This window comes from Lytechinus variegatus, chromosome 3, assembly GCF_018143015.1.
Source record: "Lytechinus variegatus isolate NC3 chromosome 3, Lvar_3.0, whole genome shotgun sequence".
Classification (NCBI taxonomy): domain Eukaryota; kingdom Metazoa; phylum Echinodermata; class Echinoidea; order Temnopleuroida; family Toxopneustidae; genus Lytechinus; species Lytechinus variegatus.
In genome coordinates, this window is record NC_054742.1 from 67,637,741 (window position 1) to 67,648,293 (window position 10,553).

A 10,553-nucleotide genomic window follows, 5' to 3' on the forward strand; every position below is an offset into this window, starting at 1 on the left:
TTTTTCTAAAACGTCTATATGGTATGTAGTCATTTTTTTAAAGAATCAATGTAGTCTACATCCGAAACCATCGTACCAGTAAAAAAAAATCAGTCATTTTTTTATTTCAATTTTTTATTCATCTTTTTTTATCCTCCTCTACTCACAAAATTGTAAAAGGAAAGAAAAAAACAAAAAAAAACAAAAATTTGGGTTTTAAAAGAATAAAGAAGAGTTACACAACAATGCATGTGCTTGACTAGGCTAAGAAGCAGACGTTCATGGTCGATCGACGTACCATACCGGGTACCGGTATCGATCGCGATTACGTTACGCGGAAAATTTCGAAAATAAGCTGGGCTGGGCAAGCAAGTTTCCAGTGACCGGTGAGTAAGGAAATATCTTTCTCGTACTCGTATTTTTTACGGTAATGGACAAATCCAATAATGTTCTATCCATTCATATTGCAGCTTCAATCTAATTTGATGTTTTTAGGAAAATAATTTAGGCTTTAACATCTATATCCATACCTAAGTTATTTCGTTTCGGTTGATCCAACGTTAGTCCCTTGCATATGAAAATTTGTTATGAGAAACGGAAGCAAGTTCCATGCCATGGCATTGGGGATTCGGGCTTAATCCCACCCCGCCAGTTTCGGCGGCAGGGCTACGTAGAATTACGATGAAGAGCACCGGGCCGTTCATTGGTTGTTCGCTACTTAATTACGACCATAAAAAAGGTGTAAAGCTTTAACAAAATCGTGCATATACACCGAATTCTATCCTTGTGATGAAAACATTGAGTTGAGCTTTGAAGGAATACAAGAAAGTCCATCTTCTGTGAAAGTGTGATAATATTAAAAGTGGTAACTTTAAAGAGAAATGATCACAAAACTGTAAAATATTAACTGTGTGAAATGTGTTAATTATTTTCAATTTTAGCAAACCAGTGGCCTGTATCACTAAGCGCTAAGATGCATCTTAAGCATCCATAAGTCCTAAGATGCATCTTAAGCATCCATAAGTCCGGTTATACTAGGACTTAGTGTTAGATGCATCTTAGCGGGAGTTTCACAAAGACCACTAAGACGCGTACTGTACTTAGTACCCATTTAACTAAGTTGCATACAGAGCGTAGCCCACGTCTCGTCTTGACGAGATGTAGGAACTGTTCTTAGTTGAGGCCCCCCTCAACGAATCGCGCGATATTTTCACCGCGCAAAATTTTTTGACCGCGCCGCTCGCTGACTTTTTACTTTCAAGTCTTGCGCAACTTTTGAGACCAATTTTGCATCACCCGGGTATGTGGTTCCGAAATTACGCAACATTATGTAAGTGCATGTCAGACCAAAAATTGCTCAAAAACGTGATTTCGTGTACAAAGTCAATGCAAATTGTGTTTTCAACCAAAATTCATAAATGCATGATTATTTTTAGTTTTGCTGGTCTAAATGTATTTTTTTTATGCTTTTTATGATCACAGAAGAGTCCCCAACAAATTTCATAGAAAAAACAATGAAAAACAAAAGGTAAAAAAACAGAGAAATACATAAGAAATTGCAAAAACAATATAATACATAAGAAAATGATTTGATATCGCAATTTTTTTCATGTACACTTGCTAAGAACACCACAAAGAGTTTCTATACCAAAAATTAGTACATTTGGAGCTTTATTTAGGGAGTTAGAGGAAAAAGAATGATTTTGCATACTACATGTAATTACGCATAAATTAGCATAATCACTTAATAGCAATTCGCATGAAAAATCTTACTATACAATCTTGTAGATTATGTCCCAGGCAACCCGCGTGTCGATTTTCGGCGCGATCGCGCGGTCGACGGCCGAGATCTTAAGGGGGGCCTGGGAGGCCCCCCCCCCCCCCCGCCATATGAACTCCCAAAATACCCCGGCCTAGATAGGGTTAATACACTCCCTCATACAGCATTAGTTTCTTTATTTGCTTTTACCCTTTTAGGCTATTGCTTCCCTTCCATATAATATACAGATTTTGTGTTTTTTTCTACTGTATAGTCTTCTTTTTTTCCCCTCACACCCAGCGGATTACAATATCAGTTACACCATTTCCTTTTTGGATATGTTTATATAATTTTATACTTATAGATTTATTTTTACACTTACTTTCTTCTCTTAGTTTGTTTAATGCTCTTACATACATACTCATGTCTTTTGCACATTATCAGTTGTTCTCCATTCTTTCCCCTTTTTTCCCCACTCTTAAGCACCAGTTTACCAGTTTATTATGCCTTTCTTTGTTACCTGTTTGACCCACCTCTCACTAATTCTCTTGTTATTCATCTCTTCCTCACACCCTCTATCACTGTTTTGTTCCAGATCCTGTTTGATGTTGCCTGCCTCATATCTTAATCCCTCTAGGCTTGAGGTCTTTCATTGGCCTTACTTACAGTACACTAACTTCCCTTTGTGTCTGCATAATCCTTTTCTTTCATCCCCTTCATTAACCTGATTGGTCATCTCTTCTCACTAATGCCCCTTTTGTCTCCCTGTTTTCAGTGTTGCTGTTTAATGTCTGTGGTCCATATTATGGTTGTTCCACTTTATATGTTTGTCATTTTGCCTCCGAAGAAGATTCTGCTAGGATCGAAAGCTTAGGCCCCTTTTGACTCTCTAATATACTCCATTGGCTCTTTTTTAGATAAGCAGTTTTCAGCAGCTTCTTTTGCCAATCATAATATATTAAGAAAAAAATTGACCTTTTGGAAAGCGTATCACTGAAAAGTAAATATATATTATTTTGATAGGTAATTTGATGATTTTTTTAAAAGTCTATTTTTCATGTTGCAGAAAAAACAGTATTTTTTTTTTATTAAAAAAGGACATAGTGATGTACGTGTAATCACTGCACTATTCATATAAGAGTAGGGGGAAACCCTGGTGTAGTGGTCCATCTGCACTCCCCCAATCATTTATATCAGGAGGAGGGACCTGCAGTTCACAGTGATTCAGTTCGCTTTTTGCCTCTCAGGCACAAATGACGCCAAACAAATAAAAATGATAATAATATATACATTGTCATGTACTTTGTAGGCCTACACTGTGAGGTTGAGTGTGTTGCCATGTAATGATCATTGATATAACAAAAACAACATTCCAGTGATAAGAGTAATGTACATTAATTGTTATTTGTGTTGATTTACATGTACAGAATGTATGATTAAAAAGACCCCCCCCAAAAAAAAAATCACTAGCTGCACCTGCCCCCTTCCCCAAACTGGAATTTCCAAAGTTTGGGGCCCCTTGATTGTGTTCTTAATAAAACAATCACAACATTCTAGCTCACTGGATTTTCAGAGAAAATGTGAAATCATAATCATGATAATTATGTGAATGTTATCTGTACATCAAAGTAGATGGATGACATGTTCATCGGAGGAACACTTGCAGAACAATCCACAAATCTATTTAAATTGATTTTTTCATCAAAATTGTAAAATCGTAATTAAATGAAATGTTCCCCCCTTTATATAGCATCAAACCCGATGTTTTTTTTTCTTAATTCTTTTTCAGTCACTAACACAAAACACTCCACATAATCTATCCAAATTGATTTTTGTTCAAAATTGTAAAATCATAATTATAAGAAATTTTCCCCCTTTATATTGCAGCAAACCAGATGGGTGGCAGTACCAACAGAGGTAGAAATGATGTAGCTGGCCAGACCTTCCAAGGAGAATGGCTGTACCCACCAAATCCCAAGTACATGTAATGCTTTTGAGATTACCAGCTCTTATAGAACAAACCAAAAAGTCTTGTAAAGTTAGTTTTAAAGAAGTTGTGAAATGTTACATGTTGTATGATATTATTGCAGCTTACCAGATGGGTTACATGGCCAACAGAGGGATACATTACATGGGGGAACTTTTATGCAAAATTATGGCACCCATGAATTTCACAATGTTGAATTATCTTTCGTAGAATAACCCACAAAATCCAGCTAAATGGATTTTCAGAGAAAATAAATAAAATCAGAATTGTGTGAAATGTTGTTATATCTTTTGTTGCAGTATAAAAAGCCAGATGATAAAACAGGCCATGCACAGCAGTTTGGAGGCACTTACCAAATATCCTACATGTATTCTGAGTATTACCTAATGTTTTAAAATTACTAGCACTTGCTGAACAATTGACCCACTAGATCTATCTAGCATCTCTTTTTGAAGAAAGAGTGATATTATTATTTTGCGAAATGTTGTTTTTACTTAGTAATTACAGCTTATCAGATGGTTGACATGGCCAACAGAGGAAGAAATGAGGTAGCGGGACCTTCCTACCAAATTCCCAATGGTGAGTATTTCTTAATGCTTTTGAAATTACCAGCTCTTTCGAACAACCCACAGAGTCTAACTTCATGGATCAGAAAAAAAATGGTGTGAAAAGTTGTTATGTCTTTTAACTTACAGCAAACCATATCATGGCATCCACACTTGTATCATAGATGTACTAAGGGTAGCACCATGTTGTGGTGCTGTTGGAGGTCATATCAAGAGGTCAAAGGTCATTTGAAGTCAGACATTTTACCTGCAAGACTTTATGTGAAATCAAAATTTGAAAAAGGAAATACTTGGGGAAATGTTTATAATATTATGTAGTCATGGACGAGGTGAATATTGTCTAGTCAAATGAAGTGTGAAATTATAATCAGGAAATGTTATATTTTGTATATTGCAGAAACCAGATGATCTAGCTGGACTTTCACGGCAGAATGGTAGCACCCACCAAATTGAGTGTTTAAGAAATTGCTGAAATATAATTGTGTGAAATGTTATTGTATCTTTTAAATTGCAGCAAATCAGGTGGGTGCATGACGGCGCCATCAAAGGAAGAAATGACATTTCTCAAGCAAGTTCTGTGGAGATTCTGGCGAGATTCGCTCTTCATGTCATGGATGCTATGCTCTCTGCTTTACTCATTGGGACCAGAGTTCACATTGCGAGGATGACATGTAAAGTGGAAATCGCAAATTGAGAGGCCTCCACTGCTCAAAGGTGAGTTGCACACACATGACTATCAGGAATGTGTATTACAACATTAGAAGTCTGAGATTAAAAAAGTAGTGGTTGGCCCGTCATCTGACCAGCAAAAAGTCAGCCAAAATGCTGGAAGTAGTAGGAAAAATCACACCGTGTCTTACTTCTTGCCTTCACCTGCATGTGCTGGAGAACAAGGTAAAGTATGCCAAATACTTATGCTATCTCAGAAAGGCAAGTGGTGGCAGTCTTGGAGAAAATGGCTAATGTGTGCAGGATCCACAGCAGAGAAAGTAACTGGAAGAACACCTCAAATGCTTCCTTAGTGTCCCATCCTCTGATTGCTGTACATCATCTTCTGCCATTGATGTTGCTCCTGAGCTGACCTAGAAAAAGATACATGCAGGGTTTGTGAATGAGATTGATAGGGTGATCAAAGAGCTAAATCATAAAACCCACTGGCCAAGAAGGACATCTGTGAAATGTGTGAAATTTTCTCCCCAAAATTATACGGCTTGTACCAAAATAGAAAAAAGTGCATGCGATATAAAGTAAATGCAAAGTGCTTGCCCTTCAGCAACTAGCGACGCACTGTGCAGCTATTTTTTTACCTCCACTATGTTTTAATGATAATATTTTGCTTTTATATAGCGCGTAATACATCAAAACGACATGTCTAAGTGCTTAACAGATATATTATTACCCTGGTTATCGGATTCAATCAGTCAATCCTGCACACAATATGCACATCCTCCACTCCCTGGTGAGTATTCCAGTCAGTTGCCGGTGAGGCGCACACAGTACTGGACAAGCTACAATTACTTTCACATCCTACCAGGTATTCATTTAGCCCCTGCATCGATAGTGGCAAAGTATGGTTAACGCCTTGCCAAAGCATGCTAGAGCGTGGTGGGATTTGAACACAAGACCCTCTGTTAACAAGGCGAGAGTCAGAACCACTACAAATCGCACAAAAAATTCTGTAACAAGCGTTTTGCTTGCTACAACTTGACAGTGTGCAGTCTAGGGACAAACTGAATACACAAGAAGTGCAATGTGCTGGCCTCTGTAGTGATGACTACTGTGGGCAGAACAAGAAAGTCAGAATGCCCAGCCATGATTATTTCTTTCCTCAAAGATGCCAAAAAAATGTTTAAAAAAATGTTACCTTTCATTACTTTGAGAAAAACCATGGCCCAAATTAAAATGAGTGTGACAGTATGCATTCGGTAGTTCAGCAGAAGATATCTCATTGTCCAGAAATCTTGCAGCCTGCCCACTTTGCCAGCAGTGCACTATCGAGGAAGCAAGGAATGCTTCTTATGCTGGGGAGTACATGGTCAAGTGTGTCAGGAAATAACTGGATTAAAATGTATTTTCCCAATCATTGTGGATTCTTAGGACAAGGTCTTCAGATATCAGAAATCAACATTGACTAGAATTCATTCAGATCCGTGAACTGACCAACTCTCCTGACAAGATTTTGGTTGTAAACATCACACTGTCAGGACAAAATCTTCACTCTGAAAATAGACCAAGGCAGCCACCTAGCAGTTAAGCTCTCACAGAAATATTCTCAGAAATTCACATTTACTATTACTTATTAATTTGTTTCTTTCATTTCTTGTAATACATTTTTTAAAAAGATGAATTACAATATCAAGTTTAGGAGATACATTTAATTGTTGTAAGAGTTCCTACTACAAATTTACACAAAGAAACATGTGAACTACTATCACATCTCATTGAAGAATGATTGTCCCTAGATCTGCTGATAAATCAATCCAGAGAGTTGATGAAAGAATGTATAGCGCCATCTACATGCGGCAAATCCATGAAACCATGGATCCTACATGCTGGAACAAAGCGTGTGGTGGTGTGACAGCATTAGAAAAAAATAAACGACAACAAAACTTTATACGTCCCTCTAGTGAGGGAATTTCTTTGTTTAGTGTAAAATATCAAGGTGAGACGAATGTTTGAGGATTTACTAATTATCCTCGTGCAAAACGCCCTCCATGATCATGTCCATGGATTTGATTTACAAACCAACCATTTTTTTTATACGGATTTCCTTATTTACCACCTTTGTTTCTGTATTCTACATTCCAAAACTGAAGTAACATATAGATATTCTAGTTGCCAAAGCCTGGAATGAAATACAGGGGTTTTAATTATGTTCAGGGTCATATAATTTCTCAGTGGTATGAGTATTCATTTTACATGTACACACAATGGTCAAATAATTTTTTTACTTTGCATTTTTAAAACATTGAATGTGGAATTAACATACACACATGAGGGTGTGTAAATGGATCGGGACAAATAAATTTGTTTCATCTGAATGAATATAAGACTACAATTACTAGTAGTGGTTTTATGGGCGGAGGAAGAACAGTATACATGTAATTCATCAAATTATATGCCAAACAGCCATCCAAATATGATCTATCACCATGCACTAGCCTATCACAAAGCAATGGCAACCATGTGATCATTATAATGATTATTATTATCATCTGTATCATCATCATCAACAACAACAACATCAGTATTAGAATCATTGATGTTATCATTATTATTGTTGGTGCTCTTGAAAGCATTACTATCATACATCAATCACATGAATCATAAGATTTCTTATCATATCACATGGAACACCATCATGTTGATTACGCTTCAAATTCATTCATAATAATTTGTGTGTGAAAGTGGATATACGGTTATAATGCTTACAATATCAACTAAAAAAAAAATTACTTCCCTCGAGATCTAAACTCCTCAAAAAAGTTTGGAAATCTGATTTTGATCGATAATTCCTCCTCGCTTTTAGTAAATATCAATGTGTAATTAATATCAATGAATAGAGCATTTAATTTCCTTTTAAATGATACCCTACATGATATGATTATGGTTCACATAGAGGTGCAGTGCCTTGAAATGTGGGGCAAGGTCAAAATCCAAAAGTTGCAAAATGACACAATATTGAAAGTCACTGTTCTTTTTTCCGTGGTGATGAGTGAGTTTCTCAGCGTTTTTTTATTATTTTTTTACTTTGATCCATAATTCCTCATTGGTTTTTAGAAAATATCAATCTGTTATTAATATCAATGAATAGATCATTGAATTTTCTTTAAAAATGATACCCTACATGATATGATTATCGTTCACATGGAGGTGCAGTGCCTTGAAATGTAGGGCAAGGTCAAAATTCAAAAGTTGCAAAATGACACAATATTGAAAGTCACTTTTTTTCAGTGGTGATGAGTGAGTTTCTCAGCGGTTTCTTCTAAATGTTTCATGCACCTTAACATCACCATTAACATGGAATCAAACACACCTCTGCACAAGCAAAAATATAACAAACAAACATGCATGGGTATTTCAAACCACGACTCAAACCATGTTATCTCACAGTACCATCATTACAGAAGCAGGGGCTTGATTTGAATGGATTTCATCTCTACTGACACAGACAAAAGAATCATGTTCTGTATTGACCCATCATGACTATTTCTGCTTGTTTTGCAGCTTTTCAATTCAGACCTCATCCAACACTTTTGAATCCTGCTATTTTCCTGATGGCATGATCATAACAAGCATGGTATGAAAGAGAATTAAATGATCTTTTGAATGATATCAAATATGCATTGTGTAAAATTGGGAGTTAGGAGAAATTAATGGTCAAACTCAGATTTCTAAACCTTTTTTGCTCGTTTTGCAGCTTTTCAATTCAGACCTCATCCAACACTTTTGAATCCTGCTCTTTTTCTGATGGCATGATCATAACAAGCATGGTATCATTGTAAAGATAATTAAATTATCTTTTCAATGATGTGAAATAAGCATTGTGTAAAATTGGGAGTTGGTAGAAATTAATGGCCAAACACAGATTTCCAAACTTTTTTTGAGGGGTTTATGTTGAATTGGATATACATGTACGTTGACATTTAAAAATTTATTGTTTTGATGATATGATCTTAAAGTCATGAGGGGTGCTAAAATATTGAGGCAAATTTAATGTTTTGAAAAAGTCTATTTACAGTAAGAAAGACATGTTGTGTGATGGAAAGATAATGATAATTTATGCAAATTATTCTTAAAATTGCAAAGATTAGGCTTGGTCGATGTGAATGACTTATCATATTCGTTTGAATGTTCACCCTATCTAGGCTGTGGTATTTTGGGAGTTCATATGGCCAGGGGGGGGGGGGGCTCCCAGCCCCCTTGAGATCTCGGTCGTTTTCTGCGCGATCGCTGAAAATTGGCACGCAGATTTGGACATAATCTACAAAACTGTATTAGTAATTTATTTAATGCGAATTGCTATTAAGCGATTATGCTAATTTATGCATAATTAGTATGCGAAATCATACTTTTCCCTCTAACTCTTTAAGTAAAGCTCCAAATGTTCCAATTGTCGGTATAGAAACTCTTTTTGGTGTTCCTAGCAACTAGAATGTGTACATGAGAAAAAATTGCGATATCAGATCAATTTCCGATGTATTTCTTTGTTTTGGACCTTTTTTCAATAAAATTTGTTAGGGACTCTTCTTAGATCGTAAACAGCTTCAAATAAATACATTTAGACCAGCAAAAAGACTACGGCGATGCAAAACTGGTCTTAAAAGTTGGGCAAGACTTGAAAGTAAAAGTCAGCGAGTGGCGCGGTCAAAAAATTTTGCGTGGCGAAAATATTGCGCAAATCGTTGAGGGGGGGGGGGGCTCCGAGGCCATCCCCCGGCCTGGATAGGGTTAAGACCCCCCCCCCTCCACCACACTTTAAAAACCGTTAAATAGGCCCTTTGTAAGGGTCCTTTCTATTCTGTCCTTTTTTCACTCAGAACCATATAAATTGTGCTAGAGTGCGTAGAGTTAATACATGTAGTTGTATTTTCAACAAGATAAAGTTACCTTTTTATCGTGACATAAAAAAAATATATATTGTTGAGTAAAAGCACTTGTAATATTACTGCGAACGAAAAAAAAACAGCAACAACACAATTAATGGAATTAGATATTCAACTAATGTTGCTTTATTTATTAAAACAATGGCTACCTACAAAATTGAATTACATGTAAAAGCACCACATTATACAAAATGATCATCTTTACAAAGAATACATATTCCCAAAGAAGAAACTCATCTTTGTTTTATTTTGTCTACAAACTATTGCATAGCGTAAGTATTTCCATTAGGTTAATGTGCTCCATTGCTTTCAACTTGCCCCTGAGCAATGTGTCTCCAACATGACGCTACTTCTACTCAGTCCCAAACTGCGAATCATCCGATCTTGAATCTTTATAACAGAAATGTCAAATATAATAAATTGAAATATTCTTTACTCCAGAAGCATGATACGGGGGGGGGGGGGGCGAAATTTTTTTTCTAATGATTTATGGTGGCTACTGAAATTGATTTCATAATGATTTAGTTTATGGTATGCTACATAAATTGTCATTGCATTTTATTACTGCATTTTATGCTATTTATTAATCTTGCTTGTCAAAATGCCCCGTTTCATCCTCATTTACGTTTTTTTTTATTTGAATAAAACATTTTTAA

The 10,553-nt window shown here is 36.1% G+C and overlaps 1 long non-coding RNA gene across 3 annotated transcripts; it reads left to right on the forward strand.

Moving 5' to 3' along the window:
• Positions 1–315: 315 nt before the first annotated feature.
• On the forward strand, positions 316–8,558 carry LOC121411754. 3 transcript variants are annotated; one of them, XR_005969538.1, is made up of 5 exons: positions 316–365; positions 3,626–3,722; positions 4,224–4,304; positions 4,806–5,005; positions 8,519–8,558. It is a non-coding gene; the product is annotated as an uncharacterized LOC121411754 (long non-coding RNA). The 3 variants fall into 3 exon arrangements; XR_005969537.1 differs by lacking the exon at positions 8,519–8,558 and having other exon boundaries at positions 4,806–5,733; XR_005969539.1 differs by lacking the exon at positions 8,519–8,558 and having other exon boundaries at positions 3,626–3,716; positions 4,806–5,733.
• The last annotated feature ends 1,995 nt before the right edge of the window (positions 8,559–10,553 follow it).